The sequence below is a fragment of the Cherax quadricarinatus genome, chromosome 38 (assembly GCF_038502225.1).
Source record: "Cherax quadricarinatus isolate ZL_2023a chromosome 38, ASM3850222v1, whole genome shotgun sequence".
Taxonomy (NCBI): Eukaryota; Metazoa; Arthropoda; class Malacostraca; order Decapoda; family Parastacidae; genus Cherax; species Cherax quadricarinatus.
The window spans coordinates 32,799,353-32,816,275 of record NC_091329.1 but is presented as its reverse complement, the minus strand read 5'-3'; the positions used below and the strand labels follow the sequence as shown (position 1 = coordinate 32,816,275).

The 16,923-nt window shown below is 41.6% G+C and overlaps 1 protein-coding gene across 2 annotated transcripts in view; it reads left to right on the top strand.

Annotated features, from left to right (window-relative positions):
* The window catches only part of LOC128693080 (zinc finger protein 84-like), a 51,071-nt gene that overhangs the window by 21,642 nt on the left and 12,506 nt on the right, over positions 1-16,923 (top strand). The window contains exon 2 of one of the 2 annotated variants that reach the window (XM_053782576.2): positions 15,617-15,722. The gene's annotated coding sequence lies outside the window, so the exon portion shown is untranslated. Of the gene's footprint in view, positions 1-15,590; positions 15,723-16,923 lie in introns of both variants that reach the window. The other variant, XM_053782577.2, reaches the window with a different exon arrangement.

The following is a 16,923-nucleotide window of genomic DNA, read 5'->3' as shown; positions in this document are numbered from 1 at the left end:
CCTAAAATGGGAGTCAAAGTCAGCAAAATCGCCAATGCGTAAATATTGCTGACACATCAAAATTCGCGAGAGCATAATTTCGTCAATTTTCCATCAAATTTCATACTTTTTCTTTTATTACCTTCAGAAAAAGATTCTCTACCAGAAAAAAATTATTATTTGAAAATTCTTGGACCCTGGTGCACATTTTGAAATTTGGCCTCTGGATCCTGAAAGGGTTAAGCTAGATATGACAGACATCTTCTCACTACTGGGATACACAGCCATTCATAACTGGTGGACAGATTAAGTGGGGGTGGATTACCATCTACTATTCTAATAAACTGTTATGTTATAACTCTACATGCTTCAGAGTTGAATATAAGAACATAAGAAGAACATGAGAAAGAAGGAACACTGCAAAAGGCCTACTGGCCCATGTGAGGGAGGTCCAATTCCCCTACCGGCTTAAGCTCACTGACCGTCTGACCTCACTGACCTAGTGAGGTCAGACACGTCATTTAAAGGAGGGACACAGCATCCGACCTAGTAGCACAAGCTAGTTAGATCCAATTCACACCCACCCACACCCACTCATGTATTTATCCAACCTGTTTTTAAAACTACACAATGTCTTAGCTTCTATGACGGTACTCGGGAGTTTGTTCCACTCATCCACAACTCTATTACCAAACCAGTGCTTTCCTATATCCTTCCTGAATCTGAATTTTTCCAATTTAAAGCCATTGCTGCAAGTCCTGTCTATGTTAGATATATTTAGCATGCTATTTACATTCTCTTTATTAATTCATGTTTTCCATTTATAAACCTCAATCATATCCCCCCTAATTCTGTACCTTTCAGTCTATCCTCATAGGGAAGATTTCTGATACATGGGATCTACTTTATCATCCTCCTTTGTACGTTTTCCAGTGCATTCTGTAATTCGGTGACCAGAACTGTGCAGCATAATCTAAATGAGGCCTAACCAAAGATATATAGGGTTGAAGAACAACCTGAGGACTTCTATTATTTATACTTCTTGCTATGAAGCCAAGGATTCTGTTAGCTTTATTGCAAACACTTGTGCACTGTTGTCTTGGTTTCAGATTACTGCTAATCCATAATATTAAGATCTACATTATTTAATTTATATTTGGCATGGTTATTTGCCTGTCCAACATTTAGAACTTTGCATTTGTATATATTAAACTGCATCTGTCACTTCTCCGACCACAGCATCAGTCTATTCAAATCATCCTGGAGTGCTCTAATGTCCTCATTAGAATGAATTGGACAGCCTATTTTGGTGTCATCAGCAAATTTGCTTATGTCTCTATTTATTCCCTTATCTATGTCGTTTATGTAGATTGTGATCAACAAAAGGCCCAACACTGACTCCTGTGGAACACCGCTTGTGACGTGCCCCCATTCTGATTTCTCCTCATTTATGCAAACTCTCTGCTGCCTATTTGTCAACCATGCCTCTACCCAGGAAAAAATTTCTCCTATTCCGTGTGCCTTAAGTTTCCTCAATAGTCTCTGATGTGGAACTCTATTGTAAGCCTTACTAAAGTCCATATATACAATATCATATTCAATACCATGATCTACCTCCTCAAATTCCTTAGTGAAGACAGTTAATAAATTTTTAAGACAGGAACACCACTTTGTAAAACCATGCTGAGATTCATTAATCAATTTATAAATTTCAAGATGGCTACGAATTGCTTCGGCAATTATTTATTCCATAAATATACCAACTGTGGAAGTAAGGTTTATGGGTCTATATTTCGAATCTAAGGACCTGTGCCCTGACATGTAAATAGGTATTACATTTGCCATTTTCCACTTGTCTGGTGCTATGCCAGTTTGTACTGATATATTAAAAAGATTAGCCAAAGGTATGCTATGTTCCTCTTTACATTCCTTTAAAACCCTTGCAAACAGTTCATCAGGGCCTGGGGATTTGTTAGGTTTTAATTTCTCTATTTGTCTGAGGACCATGTCACTAGTTACCCTAATTGTGCATAGTTTATTATCGTCCTGTTCTACATAATTTATTATTTCTGGAATTTCACTAGTACAGTAGGGCCCCGCTTTACGGCATTTCGCTTTATCGCGTTATGCTAATACAGTGGACCCCCGCATAACGATATTAATCCGTTCATGAGAGCTCATTGTTATGCGAAATTATCGTTATGCGAATGAATTTTCCCCATAAGAAATAATGGAATTCAAATTAATCCGTGCAAGACATCCAAAAGTATGAAAAAAAAAATTTTACCACATGAAATATACATTTTCCTACACACAAAGAGAAGGATACATGCACAATAGTAGAGTAGTACATGCACAGTATACGTATACAGTGGACCCCCGGTTAACGAACTTTTTTCATTCCAGTAGTATGTTCAGGTGCCAGTACTGACCGAATTTTTTCCCATAAGGAATATTGTGAAGTAGATTAGTCCATTTCAGACCCCCAAACATACTCGTACAAACGCACTTACATAAATACACTTACATAATTGGTCGCATTTGGAGGTGATCGTTAAGCGGGGTTCCACTGTATTGTGCATGTACTAATCTACTAAATGAAGAATAAATGATACTTACCTTTATTGAAGATGCAGCAATGACTGATGAGACACTGTGTCCTGGGAGTGCCTTTTCCTCCTGAGTACTGTAGGTCCTGTTTGGCATTTTCTTCCAGAACAGGCCTTACCACACTGTGTATGCCACTACGATTCTTAAATCTCTCAAACCAACCTTTGCTGGCTTTAAATTCACCAATATGAGCACTAGTTCCAGGCATTTTTCCCTGTTCACCTGGGTGTTAGTCGACTGGTGTGGGTTGCATCCTGGGAGACAAGATTAAGGACCCCAATGGAAATAAGTTAGACAGTCGTCGATGACACTGACTTTTTTGGGTTATCCTGGGTGGCTAACCCTCTGGGGTTAATTGTTTCTTGGTATTCTCAATAAGCCACACCAACAACGGTGCTACAGCAGCAGCAGCAGCAGCTGACAGGGCTACAGCAGCAGCAGACGATGCTACAGCAGCAGCAGACGGTACTACAGCAGCAGCAGCAGCAGCAGACGGTACTACAGCGGCAGCAGCAGCAGACGGTACTACAGCAGCAGCAGCAGCTGACTGTGGTACAGCAGCAGCAGCAGCTGACAGTGCTACAGCAGCAGCAGACGATGCTACAGCAGCAGCAGACGATGCTACAGCAGCAGCAGACGGTACTACAGCAGCAGCAGCAGCTGACGGTAGTACAGCAGCAGCAGCAGCTGACAGTGCTACAGCAGCAGCAGCAGCAGCTGACAGTGCTACAGCAGCAGCAACAACAGCTGACAGTGCTACAGCAGCAGCAGCAACTGACAGTGCAGCAGCAGCTGACAGTGCTACAGCAGCAGCAGATGATGCTACTGCAGCAGCAGACGATGCTACAGCAGCAGCAGATGGTACTACAGCAGCAGCAGCAGCTGACGGTGCTACAGCAGCAGCAGCAGCTGACAGTGCTACAGCAGCAGCAGCATCAGCAGTTGACCATGGTACCACAGTATTTCGATAATATTTCTCACCCTTTTTACCACAGGGTTGGCACTAGAAGCTTTCTTGGGGCCCATGGTCACTTATTTTGCAGATAAAATCACCAAAAACACTGTAATAATACGAAATGTTACGATTGTATGCTTGGATGTTACCGCTAAGGCTGGCTGGTAAACAATGCCACCGGCGGAACATGTGAGGCTGGCTCAGGCCGCACATTAGACGCGCCTCGGACAAGTAGTGTTGAGCTGGTTTTTTAGCGGTATGCGAGGCAAAATCTTAGCGATAAAATGTATCAATGCGGATTTAACGTTATGTGATGCCAACGGTATGCGGGGGGTCCACTGTACAGTGATTTCAGATTATGACCAAAACTCTCTATATAACGGGCTTGTTTGGCAGTCTGGTAGCGGGGTGTTAATGATATACTTCTTCGGAGGCTTCTTACTTTATTGATAAGTAGTGGTGGGTTACACAGGCTTGTGTGTTTGTGCCCATGGCCCGGGCAGGGCCATGCCCACGAGAGAGAGCTGGGAGTACTTGTGTGTTGATGCCAGGCCGCTGTGTGAGTGAGAGCGAGGCAAGTCTGGGCATACTGAAGTGGCAAGGCCTATAGATGGCAGCACCTGAGTGGCGCGAAATATGAACTAAGCTGACAGACAGCATGGGCTGTCTGTGCAGACAGTACAGGCTGTCTACATACGCTCGGCCACCTACCGCGCGTCGTCCCGACGCGACAATACTGGTAGTAAAAGAAACTCGGTCTCTCTCTCGTAGGAACAGGGCACAGAACACAAAATAAAAACATATATATACATATGGACATGGAAAAAAAACTTCCTACAGGGAGGGAAGAAAAAAACATGTGGGGTGTGCTAAACATCGTGGTCAAAGGCAGTGAGCATCGAAGTGTATCACTGCACGCCTTCCTGCGTCTGGACAGATACTGCAACACGGGAGACATCGCTGCGGCTGAGCTGTGACGTAACAGGGTACGGTCTCCTCTGGAACGGTGAAGCAGACATCGTAGGAGTCGCTGCAGGTTTTCACTCAACCTGGGGCACGACATGCTGGTGCCCTCGAGTGAGGCGTCGACAAAACTCGGCAACTGGGCAGGACTTCTGGCAAGCGACTCAGGAGGACACTTCTCGACTGGTACTGTCGCTGGGCTGTCACTGCCGGCGAGCGTGGAGCGAGTCGTGGCAGAGACGACTGGGCGAAACATCTGGGAGTCGTAACATCATACACCAGACTGTAGTGAGAGAGCTAGCAGTCAAAGTGACATCTTCTTTGTGCAGGCTGCTCACTGAAGCTTGTGACACGAGGCTGACACAGCGCCTGCCGACAGGCCTGGCTGCGGCTTGACGAGTATCATCTCTCGACAGTTGGAGTTATAGCAGAGGTTAGCCTAAGCGTCCCCAGACTTGTTTCTCTACATATAACTGCACTCTGAAGGTCTGGAGGTGAAGTGAAACAAATCTCGATGGGAATCGTAGCAGGTACGATTCTGCAGAACATCACGAGCGACGAGCATAAAAGCTTTCTGTACAAGGGGGCTCATACGCTCAGGGCTGAGTAATCAGCTGTCAAACGTATGGTCATGCGGGTGACTTAACACTGTGGTGCTACTCATCCCACCGCTGCCACCATTTATAACGGGCTTGTTTGGCAGTCTGGTAGCGGGGTGTTAATGATATACTTCTTCGGAGGCTTCTTACTTTATTGATAAGTAGTGGTGGGTTACACAGGCTTGTGTGTTTGTGCCCATGGCCCGGGCAGGGCCATGCCCGCGAGAGAGAGCTGGGAGTACTTGTGTGTTGATGCCAGGCCGCTGTGTGAGTGAGAGCGAGGCAAGTCTGGGCATACTGAAGTGGCAAGGCCTATAGATGGCAGCACCTGAGTGGCGCGAAATATGAACTAAGCTGACAGACAGCATGGGCTGTCTGTGCAGACAGTACAGGCTGTCTACATCTATATGGCTCCCCCACCTGACTTTCTAATACGGTCACCGCGCCCCACCCGGGTTGTTTACATTCTCTGTGAGATCCGTAAGCGCTAAGTCTCTCCATTATGTCTGGAAACTCCAAAATTTCAAGTTTTTTTAAAAGTTATTTTATAATTTATATATACTCTGATGATTATGCTTATGTATACCTGTACCTAAATAAACTTACATACTGTGCTGGCGTGCAGGTACACATTAAAATCAGTAAGAGTGTCGTATGTATCGAGATGTCATATTAGTAATGATAATAATAATCACCGAGTCTCATTAAATGTCGTATATTACGTTATTATATACTTTCTCATTAATGCATCCATGATATTTTTTCAAAATTATATAATAAACATGATACATAACATATAAAGATGATAAATACACCCCACAATAGAATAAATAAACATAAATATGAGATGTGGGAGCCAGACTTTTATGAGTGATGGCAAGAATAACACTTTCTCTAGTCCATCATCAGAGAAAATGTGTTACTGGGGGTAATTGTAGAAAATTATTCCTTTCGTATGTCAGTAAGTTTATTCAGGTATGCACAAATGCAGTTGCATAGATTATCATACATAACAGCATATGTGTAGAGAACCTAGAATAACCCAAAAAAAGTCAGACAGAGTGACTTATCTCCATTGCCTTCACTCAGAACGCCATTTCTTCTAAAAATGGTGTTACATGAGAATGGGAGTGTTCTTCTTTATTTATTCTACCCTATCAATGTAGAGACAACTTGTACACAATGTAACTTGTACACAAACCAGACGTGTACACTTTGTTTGTTTACAAAACTTGCGTTCGCCTGGTTTGTTTACAAAACTCTGCGCCTCCCCTCCCTCATGTACTCATTCTCTCTCTCTCTCTCTCTCTCTCTCTCTCTCTCTCTCTCTCTCTCTCTCTCTCTCTCTCTCTCTCTCTCTCTCTCTCTCTCTCTCTCTCTCTCTCTCATTTATTCGTTTTATCTCGTTTACTCACCCCTGATCCCACATTAAGACTACAAATATTTTAAGGTAAATAAAGAGTGAACTATATATGCATTTTATTGCTCTGGGATGCTTAAATGTAATAAAATATTATGTGTAGGTGGGGTGGCCTGGTATGGTAGCCCGGCTGACTACCATACATACCACACTTGATTTCTTATAATAAATACTACTTGTCTCACCCTAGATTAAGACTACAAATATTTTAAGGTAAGTAATGAGTGCGCTATAGTATATGTATTTTGCTTTTTTATTGTCTTTTGATGCCTAGTTCTATTGCTAACTTAATTTATGTTAGTGTAAACTTGTTATCTAGTATTTGTATGCATTTATAAGGGACAAAAAAGGGTGTTCCACTTTACGGAGATTTCTGCTTTATGGCGGTAACCTGGAACCTAACCTGCCGTATAAGTGGGGCCCTACTGTATCTTCCTGAGTAAAAACTGAGGAAATAGGTATTGAAAAGTTGACACATTTCCTTATTCGTCAGTGACCTGACCTGAGTTACTTAAATGGGCCAATATTGTCCTTAATCTTATTTCTGTATGCCTGAAAGAACCCTTTTGGGCTAGTCTTCGAATCTCTTGCAATTTTAGTCGCATAATCCCGTTTTGATTTTCTCATTCCTTTTTGTATTTCTTTAATTGAATATATTGATTTCTTAGCTGCACTTCCCCTCTTTTGATATGCCTAAATATACCTCTCTTTTGACCAGTGAGATGTTTTAATCTATTGTCTATCCATTTGGGGTCAATTTTGTTAGATCTAATTTTCCTGTTTAGGACAAAAGTCATCTGGGCAGCCAGCACTATGCTCTGAAATATATCATATTGGCAACCAACTCTATGTACCTGACACATAGTAAGGTCGACCCAATTTAGCCCATCCACGTAATTTCTCATACTCATGAAGTCAGTCAAGCGAAAATCTGGGACAGCAACTTGATTGCAGTTATCTGGGTAATTCCGTGATATATTGAAACTAAGTGATTTGTGATCACTTTCCCCTAGCTCATCACTAACATTAACATTTTTAACTAGTGAATTTTGTTGGCAAGAACCAAGTCAAGCAGACTGTTTCCTCTAATCAGTTATCACAAACCGTTTTAACCCTTTGACTGTTTTCGACGTATAAATACGTCTTACGAGCCAATGTTTCTGGGTCATAATAAGCGTGTATGCACCTGGAGAAGAGAGGAATGCAGAGGTGAGAGAGAGATTTTGGGAGATGTTAAGTGAAAGTATAGGAGCCTTTGAACCAAGTGAGAGAGTAATTGTGGTAGGGGACCTGAATGCTAAAGTAGGAGAAACTTTTAGAGAGGGTGTGGTAGGTAAGTTTGGGGTGCCAGGTGTAAATGATAATGGGAGCCCTTTGATTGAACTTTGTATAGAAAGGGGTTTAGTTATAGGTAATACATATTTTAAGAAAAAGAGGATAAATAAGTATACAAGATATGATGTAGGGCGAAATGACAGTAGTTTGTTGGATTATGTATTGGTAGATAAAAGACTGTTGAGTAGACTTCAGGATGTACATGTTTATAGAGGGGCCACAGATATATCAGATCACTTTCTAGTTGTAGCTACACTGAGAGTAAAAGGTAGATGGGATACAAGGAGAATAGAAGCATCAGGGAAGAGAGAGGTGAAGGTTTATAAACTAAAAGAGGAGGCAGTTAGGGTAAGATATAAACAGCTATTGGAGGATAGATGGGCTAATGAGAGCATAGGCAATGGGGTCGAAGAGGTATGGGGTAGGTTTAAAAATGTAGTGTTAGAGTGTTCAGCAGAAGTTTGTGGTTACAGGAAAGTGGGTGCGGGAGGGAAGAGGAGCGATTGGTGGAATGATGATGTAAAGAGAGTAGTAAGGGAGAAAAAGTTAGCATATGAGAAGTTTTTACAAAGTAGAAGTGATGCAAGGAGGGAAGAGTATATGGAGAAAAAGAGAGAGGTTAAGAGAGTGGTGAAGCAATGTAAAAAGAGAGCAAATGAGAGAGTGGGTGAGATGTTATCAACAAATTTTGTTGAAAATAAGAAAAAGTTTTGGAGTGAGATTAACAAGTTAAGAAAGCCTAGAGAACAAATGGATTTGTCAGTTAAAAATAGGAGAGGAGAGTTATTAAATGGAGAGTTAGAGGTATTGGGAAGATGGAGGGAATATTTTGAGGAATTGTTAAATGTTGATGAAGATAGGGAAGCTGTGATTTCGTGTATAGGGCAAGGAGGAATAACATCTTGTAGGAGTGAGGAAGAGCCAGTTGTGAGTGTGGGGGAAGTTCGTGAGGCAGTAGGTAAAATGAAAGGGGGTAAGGCAGCCGGGATTGATGGGATAAAGATAGAAATGTTAAAAGCAGGTGGGGATATAGTTTTGGAGTGGTTGGTGCAATTATTTAATAAATGTATGGAAGAGGGTAAGGTACCTAGGGATTGGCAGAGAGCATGCATAGTTCCTTTGTATAAAGGCAAAGGGGATAAAAGAGAGTGCAAAAATTATAGGGGGATAAGTCTGCTGAGTATACCTGGTAAAGTGTATGGTAGACTTATTATTGAAAGAGTTAAGAGTAAGACGGAGAATAGGATAGCAGATGAACAAGGAGGCTTTAGGAAAGGTAGGGGGTGTGTGGACCAGGTGTTTACAGTGAAACATATAAGTGAACAGTATTTAGATAAGGCTAAAGAGGTCTTTGTGGCATTTATGGATTTGGAAAAGGCGTATGACAGGGTGGATAGGGGGGCAATGTGGCAGATGTTGCAAGTGTATGGTGTAGGAGGTAGGTTACTGAAAGCAGTGAAGAGTTTTTACGAGGATAGTGAGGCTCAAGTTAGAGTATGTAGGAAAGAGGGAAATTATTTCCCAGTAAAAGTAGGCCTTAGACAAGGATGTGTGATGTCACCGTGGTTGTTTAATATATTTATAGATGGGTTTGTAAGAGAAGTAAATGCGAGGGTCTTGACAAGAGGCATGGAGTTAAAAGATAAAGAATCACACACAAAGTGGGAGTTGTCACAGCTGCTCTTTGCTGATGACACTGTGCTCATGGGAGATTCTGAAGAGAAGTTGCAGAGATTGGTGGATGAATTTGGTAGGGTGTGCAAAAGAAGAAAATTAAAGGTGAATACAGGAAAGAGTAAGGTTATGAGGATAACAAAAAGATTAGGTGATGAAAGATTGAATATCAGATTGGAGGGAGAGAGTATGGAGGAGGTGAATGTATTCAGATATTTGGGAGTGGACGTGTCAGCGGATGGGTCTATGAAAGATGAGGTGAATCATAGAATTGATGAGGGAAAAAGAGTGAGTGGTGCACTTAGGAGTCTGTGGAGACAAAGAACTTTGTCCTTGGAGGCAAAGAGGGGAATGTATGAGAGTATAGTTTTACCAACGCTCTTATATGGGTGTGAAGCATGGGTGATGAATGTTGCAGCGAGGAGAAGGCTGGAGGCAGTGGAGATGTCATGTCTGAGGGCAATGTGTGGTGTGAATATAATGCAGAGAATTCGTAGTTTGGAAGTTAGGAGGAGGTGCGGGATTACCAAAACTGTTGTCCAGAGGGCTGAGGAAGGGTTGTTGAGGTGGTTCGGACATGTAGAGAGAATGGAGCGAAACAGAATGACTTCAAGAGTGTATCAGTCTGTAGTGGAAGGAAGGCGGGGTAGGGGTCGGCCTAGGAAAGGTTGGAGAGAGGGGGTAAAGGAGGTTTTGTGTGCGAGGGGCTTGGACTTCCAGCAGGTATGCATGAGCGTGTTTGATAGGAGTGAATGGAGACAAATTGTTTTTAATACTTGACGTGCTGTTGGAGTGTGAGCAAAGTAACATTTATGAAGGGGTTCAGGGAAACCGGCAGGCCGGACTTGAGTCCTGGAGATGGGAAGTACAGTGGACCCCCGCATAACGATGGCATCACATAGCGATTATTTCGCATACCGCTTACTTTAATCGCAAAATTTTTGCCGCGCATACCGATTAAAAACCCGCTCACCGATTTTCGTCCGAGACGCGTCCAATGTGCGCCCTCAGCCAGCCTCACATGTGCCGCCCGTGCCATTGTTTACCAGCCAGCCTCCGCGGTAACATCCAAGCATACACTCGGAATATTTCGTATTATTACAGTGTTTTCGGTGCTGTTTCTGGAAAATAAGTGACCATGGGCCCCAAGAAAGCTTCTAGTGCCAACCCTACACCACTAAGGGTGAGAATTACCATTGAAATGAAGAAAGAGATCATTGATAAGTATGAAAGTGGAGTGCGTATAGCCGACCTAGTCAAGCTGTACAAGAAACCCCAATCAACCATCGCTACTATTGTGGGCACCAGAAAGACAATCAAGGAAGCTGTTCTTGCCAAAGGTTTAACTGTGTTTTCGAAACAAAGATCGCAAGTGATGGAAGATGTTGAGAGACTCTTATTGGTGTGGATAAATGAAAAACAGCTAGCAGGAGATAGCGTCTCTCAAGCGATCATATGTGAAAAGGCTAGGAAGTTGCATGAGGATTTAATTAAAAAAATGCCTGCAACTAGTGATGATGTGAGTGAATTTAAGGCCAGCAAAGGTTGGTTTGAGAGATTTAAGAAGCGTAGTGGCATCCATAGTGTGATAAGGCATGGTGAGGCTGCCAGTTCGGACCACAAAGCGGCTGAAAAATATGTGCAGGAATTCAAGGAGTACATAGAAACTGAAGGACTGAAACCTGAACAAGTGTTTAATTGTGATGAAACAGGCCTGTTCTGGAAGAAAATGCCAAGCAGGACCTACATTACTCAGGAGGAAAAGGCACTCCCAGGACATAAGCCTATGAAAGACAGGCTTACTTTGTTGATGTGTGCCAATGCTAGTGGTGATTGCAAAGTTAAGCCTTTATTAGTGTATCACTCTGAAACTCCCAGAGCGTTCAGGCAAAAGAATGTCCTCAAGGATAATTTGTGTGTGCTGTGGAGGGCAAACAGTAAGGCATGGGTCACTAGGGAATTTTTCTATAACTGGTTACACCATGCATTTGCCCCCAATGTGAAAGATTACCTAACTGAAAAGAAATTAGAACTTAAGTGCCTCCTGGTGTTAGACAATGCCCCTGGTCATCCTACAGACGTGGCAGAGCGACTTTATGGGGACATGAGCTTCATTAAGGTGAAGTTTTTGCCTCCTAATACCACTCCTCTCCTGCAGCCCATGGACCAGCAGGTTATTTCCAACTTCAAGAAACTGTACACAAAAGCTCTGTTTGAAAGGTGCTTTGTAATGACCTCAGAAACTGAACTGACTCTAAGAGAGTTTTGGAGAGATCACTTTAATATCCTCAATTGTGTAAACCTTATAGGTAAGGCTTGGGAGGAAGTGACTAAGAGGACCTTGAACTCTGCTTGGAAGAAACTGTGGCCAGAATGTGTAGACAAAAGGGATTTTGAAGGGTTTGAGGCTAACCCTGAGAGGATTATGCCAGTTGAGGAATCCATTGTGGCATTGGGAAAGTCCTTGGGGTTGGAGGTTAGTGGGGAGGATGTGGAAGAGTTGGTGGAGGAGGACAATGAAGAACTAACCACTGATGAGCTGATAGATCAACTTCAAGAGCAAGAGGCCAGACCTGGGGAAACTGGTTCAGAGGAGGGGAGAGAGAAATTGAAGAAGTTGCCTACTACAAAGATAAAGGAAATCTGTGCAAAGTGGCTTGAAGTGCAAACCTTCATGGATGAAAATCACCCTCACACAGCTATTGCAAGCCGTGTTGGCAACCTGTACACTGACAATGTTGTGAAACACTTTAGGGAAGTGATAAAGGAACGAGAGGTACAGGCCACTATGGACAGATATGTTGTGCGAAAGAAGTCCAGTGACTCTGAAGCTGGCCCTAGTGGCATTAAAAGAAGAAGGGAAGTAACCCCAGAAAAGGACTTGCTACCTCAAGTCCTAATGGAAGGGGATTCCCCTTCTAAACAGTAAGAAGATAATGCTCTCCCCTCCTCCCATCCCATCAATCATCACCAGATCTTCAATAAAAGTAAGTGTCATGTAAGTGTGCATGCCTTTTTCAGTTTGTGTGTATTAAAATTAACATTTCATGTGGTAAAAAATTTTTTTTTTCATACTTTTGGGTGTCTTGCACGGATTAATTTTATTTCCATTATTTCTTATGGGGAAAATTCATTCACATAACGATTATTTCGCATAACAATTACCCCTCTTGCACGGATTAAAATCGTTAACCGGGGGTCCACTGTACAGTGCCTGCACTCTGAAGGAGGGGTGTTAATGTTGCAGTTTAAAAACTGTAGTGTAAAGCACCCTTCTGGCAAGACAGTGATGGAGTGAATGATGGTGAAAGTTTTTCTTTTTCGGGCCACCCTGCCTTGGTGGGAATCGGCCAGTGTGATAATAATAAAAAAAATATACTCAATAATTCTAGCGGCTTCAAATCAAGCGGGAGAAAGCTGGTAGGCCCACATGTGAGAGAATGGGTCTGTGTGGTCAGTGTGCACCACATAAAAAAATCCTGCAGCACACATTGCGTAATGAGAAAAAAAAAACTCTGATCGTTTTTTTGGAATAAAACGCCGACTTTGAGGTGTATTTTCGTATAGTATTTATCGTTGTATTCGTGTTTTCGTGGTCTTAGGTGATAAAATGGAAAACATATTATAGAAATAGAGATGATTTTCATTACTTTGACGATGAAAATGACTTTGAAACTGAGCTCAAAGTAGCGTAAATGTTCGATTTTTACCAATGTTCAGGAGTAAATAAATCACACGACACGTCCAATACACGTCAACTGGGGAGTCTGATATTCTTTCAGTAGTGCACTGATATTATTTATACCATTTTTACAATAATGCAGTAGTCTGCATAACAGTAAATTTTGTATTTTTTTGTATGAATATAAAATCAAAATAGAAAGCAATAATAATATAAGAGGGGCCTAGAGATGTGACTAATGAACAGAGCATATGTTATTTTAGTGCCACGAATGTCTACCTTGTTTATTCTGGACCCTATTTTGAAATTGGCATCTTTTTTTAGTTTGCGTGAAATTGGCCAAATTGCCAATTTCTGACCACCATATTGGGTAGTCCAAATTAGTATATGGGAGGTTTCTTGTACTCAGCTGATAGATAAAATGGAGTTCTAAAGAAATAGCTATGAGTTTGGTCAACTGGAACAATGGAATTGGCTGAAAATAGGGCTCAAAGTCGGCAAAATCGCCGATACGCCTATGTCGCCGAGACCGCTAACTTCGCGGGAGCATGATTCCATGAGTTTTCGACCAAATTTCGAACTTTTGGTGTCATTACCATCGAGAAAAGATTCTCTATCATTTCATAAGAAAAAATATTTTTTTTTTTTTTTTCAAAAATTGAGCGACATAGAATGAGTTTCAGAAAGGGGCCTGAAACAGTCAAAGGGTTAAATAGCAGTCTTGAACCGTATCAAGAAAGCCACTCGACTCAAGATTTCCTGTCATGTTGTTCCAGTCAATTTTTCTAAAGTTAAAATTTCCCATTAATGCAACATTTTCATATCTAGATACCTTATGAATTTCATCCCATAGCAGCCTACCACACTCCCTGTCAAGGTTTGGGAGCCTATAAATCACACCCAAAATTAATTTTTCATGACCTTCGAGAAACCGTAGCCAAACAGATTTTGTGTCCAATGTTTCTAATCTTACATCTTGTCTAACACAACAGAATGACTTCAAGAGTGTATCAGTCTGTAGTGGAAGGAAGACGGGGTAGGGGTCGGCCTAGGAAAGGTTCGAGGGAGGGGGTAAAGGAGGTTTTGTGTGTGAGGGGCTTGGACTTCCAGCGGGCATGCGTGAGCGTGTTTGATAGGAGTGAATGGAGACAAATGGTTTTTAATATTTGACGTGCTGTTGGAGTGTGAGCAAACTAACATTTATGAAGGGATTCAGGGAAACCGGCAGGCCGGATTTGAGTCCTGGAGATGGGAAGTACAGTGCCTGCACTCTGAAGGAGGGGTGTTAATGTTGCAGTTTAAAAACTGTAGTGTAAAGCACCCTTCTGGCAAGACAGTGATGGAGTGAATGATGGTGAAAGTTTTTCTTTTTTTGGGCCACCCTGCCTTGGTGGGAATCGGCCAGTGTGCTAATAAAAAAATAAAAGTAATGAGTGAACTGTATATGCATTTTATCACTCTGGGATGCTTAAATGTAATGGAATATTATGTGTGGGTTGGTTAGCCTGGTATGGTAGCCCGACTGACTTCCATACATACCACACTTGATTTCTTACAATAAATACTACTTGTCTCACCCTAGATTAAGACTACAAATATTTTAAGGTATGTAATGAGTGCACTGTGTGTGTATTGTACTTTTTTATTGTTTTTTGATGCCTAGTTCTATTGCTAACTTAATATATGTTAGTGTAAACTTGTTATCTAGTATTTGTATGCATTTGTAAGGGGAAAAAAAGGGTGTTCCACTTTACGGCAATTTCAGCTTTACGGCAGTAGCCTGGAACCTAACCTGCCGTATAAGTGGGGCCCTACTGTATTTTCATTCTTAACTTATAGTGAATGGTGAATATATTTATTGTGGGAAGTCTGACTAAATAAAAAATTTTATTTTAGTGAAATGTTGTAAAGTGAGGCTCTCCTGTATTACTTTTTCAAAAATTTTGGATAACAATGGTAAGTTAGATATTTGCCTATACAGTGGACCTCTGTTTTACGATCACCTCCCAATGTGACTAATTATGTAAGTGTATTTATGTAAGTGCGTTTGTACATGTATGTTTGGGGGTCTGAAATGGACTAATCTAATTCACAATATTCCTTATGGGAACAAGTTCGTTCAGTACTGGCACCTGAACATACTTCTTGAATGAAATAATATCGTAAACCGGGGGTCCACTGTAATTATTTACATCAGTTGGGTCTCTACCTTTGTTTATTGGAGTAACTCTTGCTGTCTTGAGTAATACCAGGAAAGTACTGGTTTCTAACGATTTGTTGAATAGTAATGTAATGGGTGGATGAAAGGATGTAAGCTGCTCTTTTGAACAGTAGTGCTGAAAATTAAGCTAAATTTCCTGATTTATTTTTCAGTGAATTAATAATCAGAGTGATTTCAGTGGGCTTGGTTGGAGCGAAATGAGAATGGAGGAACACTGCAGCAAGCCTACTGGCTCATAGAGGATGTTGGCAAGTTTGCATCTCTAGGTAATCACTCACTCAGGTGTAAGTACTTGGAATTTTGTTTGCTAGATTTGATCCTATGGTAGAGAAGAAGTCATTTAACTTATTGCCTGTTTTAATAGGCTGGAGATGTGGTTCACTGGGTTCAGTTAGAACAATATCTCTGGTTCTAGTCAGCTTTTAGAACCCAGGATAAGAAAGTGTTTTCCAGGTTTTTTTTTTTATATACCCTCTTGTTTCATAATGTTCAGCCCAGTTCAACATTGTGATTGACAACACTCTTATTGCTAAACATAATGAAGGCAAATTTCTTGGCCTGTACCTTGACAGCAGCCTGAAAATCAACACCCATATCCAACACACAATAATAAAAAGTATCCAAAACAGTTGGGATCCTCTCCATGATACATTACTACGTACCACAATCAGCCCTACTCACACTATACTATTCACTCATCTATCCCTACCTCACCTATGCTATTTATGCTTGGGAATCAACAGCAGCAACCCACCTAAAGCCAATAATAAACCAACAAAAAGCTGCAGTAAGAATTATCACACAATCCAGTGCTAAGCAACACACCCCTCCACCTTTCAAAGACCTAAACTTACTGTACAAAACATTCACACCTACTACAGTGCAACCTACATTTACAGAACTATAAATTCTAATATTAACCCGGAACTAAAACACTTTCTTGATAGTTGCAACAGACCCATAGACAATACCAGACACAAAAATCTCTGGGCAGGCAACACCTGTTCTGTTCCCAAACATAATGTAGCAGGTTTTGTCAATATTAAGTGTAAGTTTATTAGTAGTCATCCAGGTCGATATTTTTACAAGCTCTTTGTTAACAGTAGTGTTGAGTGAGGCAAGATTCGGGTGGGAGATGGCATAAGTCGTGTCATCAGCAAAGAGAATAAGTTTAAGGTGTTGTGATACATTAGGAAGAGCATTGATGTATGAGAGGAAGAGCAGGGGACCAAGAACACTTCCCTGTCCAGTGGTCTTATTGATGAGGTTGTGTCCTTAATAGAGATGTATTAATGCCTGTTAGTAAGGTAGGATTTGAAATATGTAAGTGTGTGTGTGGCCTCTTATGCCATTATGATCAAGTTTGTGGAGTAGGATGCTGTGGTTTACTGTATCAAAAGCTACACGCCAAGGTATTGTCCAGTGTGGGTAGATTGGTAAAGCACTGCGTACCTTGTCCCAAGGTTCGTAGGTTCGAGTCTCCTT